This window comes from Corvus brachyrhynchos, unplaced genomic scaffold (genome assembly GCF_000691975.1).
Source record: "Corvus brachyrhynchos isolate BGI_N302 unplaced genomic scaffold, ASM69197v1 scaffold65, whole genome shotgun sequence".
Taxonomy (NCBI): domain Eukaryota; kingdom Metazoa; phylum Chordata; class Aves; order Passeriformes; family Corvidae; genus Corvus; species Corvus brachyrhynchos.
In genome coordinates this window covers 1,927,515-1,933,409 of record NW_008238365.1, presented here as the reverse complement: position 1 = coordinate 1,933,409, position 5,895 = coordinate 1,927,515, and the positions used below count along the sequence as shown (strand labels likewise).

The window sequence follows — 5,895 nt, the reverse complement described above, 5'->3', positions numbered from 1 at the left end:
CCATCAAGGACTTTTTTTTCCCCAGAGGTTCACAAGGCAAAAACCCAACAGAACGAAGGTGTTGAGTTTATAACAACAACAGAACAGAGCTGAACGTGAGGGACAGGCCCCGTGTGTCCCACCAGGTGTTCAGCACCTGACCTACTTCTGCTGCTGCTTCAGAGCTGAGTAATGCAGCAATTCCAACCTGATTCCTCCAGAGTTTGCCTCCCAGTCAGGGAAGGGACACTCCACTACCTGGCACAGCTGCAGGCAGCCAGGGCCAAGCTGTAACTCAAGTAGGGAAGGATGCCAATCCCTCACTGCTCCAGCTAGAACCTGCTGCTTTCACCACGGGAAAACTCTCCAAACTCTCCCATTTCTGACGTTATTTGCACATCTGTGCCCTTCTCAGGACAGGAAACAATCAGGATAAACATCAGAGGCCCAACTAGCCCTGAACCAAGTGAGCACTTCAGAACTCATTTGAAAACCAACATTTTTGGTTTCTTCTCAGCTCCTAAGGGCAGGTGGAAGTGTTCTGTGGAAGTTTGCAGTTTTATCTCCTTATCCCCCCCATTTCAAACCTGAGGCACCCTCAGCCCCGTGGCTCACAGAAAGTTTCAGTCCCATTTATCAACCGCCTCCAGCCGCTCTGGAGCCCTTCCAAAATCAACTGCAGAAGTGTCAGACCCAAAAGTCCACAGCCAACCCAAGAAAAAACATAAACTAAATACAAATATCCAACTTTTCATTACTAAGGAAAGACAAAACAACTGGAAAAATTAGTATTTTAACAGGAGAGGAAACAAAATACTTTCAGTTCCATGATTTCCCAAAACCAGCTAAAAAGACACCAAACAAGAGAGAAATCTACAGGTTTTAGGGGTTTTATCTGACCATACAATAGCCAGGTGTCACCTACATATAGATTTAAATTCAGAAAATGTATTTAAGCACCACTGCTCTGCTTTTATTCATATTTCCACCCCACTGCTGATGGCTCATGCAGCCACACGGAAGAGTAAGAGTTGACAGCTTAATTCTTTAAACAATTGAAGAATCTTAATCCTCCTTTTGGAAAGCAAAACCTCCAATTAAAAGGTGGTTTTTAAGAAAAGGAGGAAGGAAAAGTGAGGATCCACGGGATTACCAGGCAGTCACATAAATAGCCAAGTGACACATGACAGTTCAGCTGCCTCCAAACTCAGCTGTGCCACCCCAGAGTTGGGAAAGAGCCAGACTCAGGAACACCCAGAACCTTGTCCTTTAAGTTGGACTTTTTTTTTTGGTCCCAGGCCATCAAGAACTGTCATCCTGCAGGGAAACCCCAGAGATAACTCTTCAGGGCTGGTTGTATTTGTCACATCACTGTGCAACACTCTGTGACCCAAAATTCCCTATTTTCTCTCACACAGGTTTATCCCTCCAGATGATTTCCATTAACTTTTCCCAGTTCATCATCTCTGTCAATGCTTTAATGGCACGAGAATGCTGATTTGTGACATTCCACCCCATTTCCATGGCAACAGAGGGATGTGAGAAATGCAGGATCAGGACCTCCCAGTGAGCTTCTGTCTGCAGCAGGACCAAACTCAGGGAATAAAACACAACAGGACAAATTCTGCATTTGGAACGTTTCGGTACAAAACATCCAGTTCATCCCCAAGTGCAGCTTTGTGTTAACCCTAAACTCCCAATTCCATCTGTGGGAATACCCCCAAAACCCTTTCATCAGGCTCTGGGAGTAGCTGGGCTGTCAGGAATGGGGAGCAATCCCCTGCTCCTAAGGGAGTGATGCATGGAACAGACTCCAGCCACAGACTTTCCCTTTGCTCTGCAAAGATTTGCTTTTATGGAAGCACCAGTGGACACTGAACTCAGAACCTCAGAGAGCTCATGCAAGAAAACAGCAAATCTTGCCAGATTCACTCCATTTAAAAGAGCTCTGATCCAGCTTGGACAAAACATCCCTTCTGCTTTAGGAAGCCCACAGTTCCCCAAGTTTTGCCTTTTGTATCTCCATGGATTAGTGCACTTCATTTGCAGCAGCTCCAGTGAAAAATAAAATAATAATAATAAAAAAAAAAATCAGTATTTGCATTTCAAACTTAAGGACGAAACTGAAGTGAACAACACCTTTCCAATTCCCTGTGTAAAGCAAAACCCCTCAGGAGCCGGAAGAAATTTGGCTCCTGTTACATTCACTGAGGGGGAAAAAAATCCACCAGCTGTCGAAGAATTACTAATCCAAGTTGCCACACTCATAAACTGGAGGATGAGAAGGTATTTAGCATTTAAAAGAAAGGAAAAACAAGGTGAAGCTTCACTTTAAAGGCTCAGCAGAGCACTCAAATCCCTGTAAAGCCAACGCAAGTTCGAGCAGAAAACTGTAATTCCAGGGTTGTTACTATAACGGCTTCTTGACGTTCCTGGATCAGGAATCCAACCCTGCCTCTTCCCAATTCTCTGCATGACAAGAAGCATTTGCTTCAAACATTTTATTCAGCTGCTGATTAAAGCCTGGGAGCTGAGTCACTGCAGGGACTTGTGCTGCTTAGTCAGAGCGAAGGCACAGAGCTCACACTGCCAGACCTGACACGGCTCTTTTGAAGCCAAAACACCCTTTCCCACAGGGAATCTTCCATAAGGAATCTTCCAAAGGTGGCTATGAATGCACAGCCTGGCCAGGAGGGCTGACAGCTGCTCTCTGCAGTGGGGAAGGGTTGGAGAATTATGCAAGTGTAAATAAATACACTTGAGGAACTTCATCAGCACTAATCTGCCAATTAGTGCCCGCTGGGGACATTCCCAGCTCTCAGCAAGCACCAGGTGACCTCCAAAGGCCCTTTCCACCCAAGTTTTCCCTGGGATAGTATAAAGTTGGTGGTTTACAATTTAAACTCCCCTAAATTAGACAAATCGCAGCAAAATTAATGGAGTGAGCTACTGAGTTACATGGGACAAACCTTATTCCTCGTATTTCTCCACTTCCCTGAAATCCCAGAGGAAGTGCCCATCTCTTCCTAACATAACTAACATCTCCAGAGGACTCTCCTAGAAAAAAGTGTGCCCAGGACAACTTTATTAAGTGAATTGAAACGCTGGAAAAAGAAGACTAAATCATCTGTACTACTTAAACACAAATCAAATGAAATTGTTGGCAATAAATACATAAAAGTAGTTGAATTAGTTGTACAGACTGTAGAAAAGGACAGCTCCAGAAATCAGTCAAAAGCACGTGGATTTTTTTTGCTGTCACTGGTAGTTTTGCAGTGAATCAACAAAAAAAAAATAAAAGAAAAAATTCCCTTTGCTTGCTCAGAAGACAAGAGGGCAAAGGAAACTAAACAGGAGAACAACTACACAAGAAATCCTATCAAACAATCACAACTCCGGGCTGTCCCCACAGCCCTGCAACTCCACCAGCTGCAGCTAAACCCTGGAAAAGCAGCCGAATTCTGCTGTGCTGTCGCTCGAGCAGGTCTGGTTTGCACATTTGCTCTCACAGGGGTTGTTGTTGGAGGGTTTGCCACAAGCAGGCTCCCACCACGGAGCTGTCCCGGAGCAGCCTGGCCCCGTCCCTGTCCCGGGCACTCGGCTCCGGGACACGCTGTGCTGGTAAATCCCTGATCCCCGCAGTTATTTGGCTGCCATTGGCTCGTTCCCTCCGGTTCAGCTCCCGAGAGCCAGGGATGTGATATCACTGCTGGAATGTGCAGCGCTGGGAGGGGGAAGGGAGAGGCAAAAATTCTCTTTGGGGAAAATTCACAGGCAGACAGCGTTTGCTGGTCACTCCCGAGGGTCAGGAGAAGATTAGGAATCCTTTTGGAATGTCCATGTCCTGATGGAAAAAGAACCCACCAACTCCTCAGCTCAGTTCCCAATGCTACCTCCTCCTGGTTTGATCTTTTCACCCCAAAATTTGAGGGCTTTAAGTCCTCTTCACCCTGGTTTATCTATTCTGAGACATTCAGATTTCCTTTAAAAATGGACTGATCAAGCACAAGTGTCACCTGAGAGTCACTTAGAACAGTCCCTAAAACAGGGATTAACTTTAACTGAATCAACTTAAACTCGAGCCAGGAGAGTTACAGGTTAAAACCAACCAGAAACACTCAGAGATAATTACAGAGGGATCTAAAATTCCAGTAAATCCATCCTTTCCAACAAGTGCTTTGCCTCAGAAACAAACAGGACTGTGTGATTTGCTAAGCAGATTTATCTGGACCTCACCAGCCCCAGAACTGAAAGCCTGAAGGAATCAGGACTTTCACTCTTGCAGGATTTTAATGATCAAACTCTCCCCCTTGACAAAGTTCATGTTTGCTCTCCTGAACTAAATTGGCTGTTTTGCTTTGTTTGCTTAACTGGAAAATTCATCAGCCACGGGAGTTTTATTAAGAATTGAGCGTTAATACTGCTCCATGGGTTAAACAGCACTAAAAAAGGCATTTAAAGATGTCACTTGCACAGCAAACGAGGAATGACCTGATGACAATTTCCAACAATATCATTAACTTAAAATAATGAAAAAAACCAGCCTTAGCTAATTTAAAAATAATAAAGTTACATGAGGATAATTCAAATGAGGGGGATATTAAACTCTTGCAGTGGTGGGAAGAACGGGAAGTTCCTGTGCACAAACTCCTCAGCTCCACATAAAACTGCTCCAAGACTTTCCAGACATTCACAGCAGGCCCCAGGACATTTTTCTCCTCAGAGCTGCCTGTCGAGGTTTTGCATCTCAAGCCATAAATTAAGATTTAAAAGCTGTTCAGGGCTGGGAGGTGCAGCAGCCACACAGAGATGTGGTCACTGACTTCTCCTGGAACATCACAGGAGGGTTTGGAGGCAGCACAAAAGTTCCTGACGAGATCACAACAAGCAAGATCCCACCTCAAAGGGCATTTTTAAAGCTTCACAGAATCGTGGAATGGTTTGAAAGGAGCTAAAAGCTCATCCAGTGCCACCTCCTGCCAAGGGCAGGGACACCTTCCACCATCCCAGGTTGCTCCAAGCCCCATCCAGCCTGGCCTGGGATAATTCCAGGGATGGGACAGCCACAGCTTCTCTGGGAAATCCATCCCAGCCCTGCACAGGGAAGAATTTCTTCCCAGTATCCCACCTAAACTTGTCACTTTAAAGCCATTAGAGCTTCTGAAGCAGCTCTGGTTAAAAGACAATCCTGCAGGTGGAAAATGGAAACACTTTTCCTTACAGGAGAGTGAAGATGTTCACTGGAATTAAGGATTAAACACAGCTGCTACAAGCTTGGCTTTTCCACCTCACCCTTCCAAACCCTGCCTTCCCAGAGGAATCCTCAAAAAAAAAAAAAGCCACCTCTCCTCCCCAAGCTGGGACCTTCCAGGTCAGGCACATCAAAGCAAAAAGCTGCTGGAATTAAAGCACCTTTTGAAGGGGCGACACTGAGCTGTGATTTATTTGCAGGGGGCAGAGACCTGCTCGCAACAGATTCCTCTCCTTCCCAGCAGTGTCGCGTCAGCCGCGGTGACACAGGGCCAGCCCAACACGTGCACGGTGACATTGAGGGCTGAAGCTTTCTTTTATAAAAGTCACAATAACCCAAAGCCCTGCTGGGTTATTAGAACGGCGAAGAGGTTAGCTGGATTCTCACTCCAACCCTGAACTCTGCGAGAGCTCAGAATTTAAATCAAGCAATTATCTGAGAATTTAAATGAAGCAGAGGTCTGACAGCCAGGGACACCCTGACGAGGCTTCAGCTGCAGCAGGTCCCGCTCAGGGTGTCTGCAGCAGGAACAGCCCTAAATACCCCAAAGTTACAGCACTGACACCCCAAAACCGGAGTCTTACAGCTCTCACAACCCAAACCCGAGCTCTTGCAGCACTGACACTCCCAAACCTGGGGTATTTCACCACCAAACCCCCCCACCC

At 45.9% G+C, this 5,895-nt stretch overlaps 1 protein-coding gene across 1 annotated transcript in view; it reads right to left on the bottom strand.

Moving 5' to 3' along the window:
• The window catches only part of KPNA6 (karyopherin subunit alpha 6), a 24,377-nt gene that overhangs the window by 10,097 nt on the left and 8,385 nt on the right, over window positions 1–5,895 (bottom strand). The gene's annotated exons all lie outside the window — the stretch shown is intronic.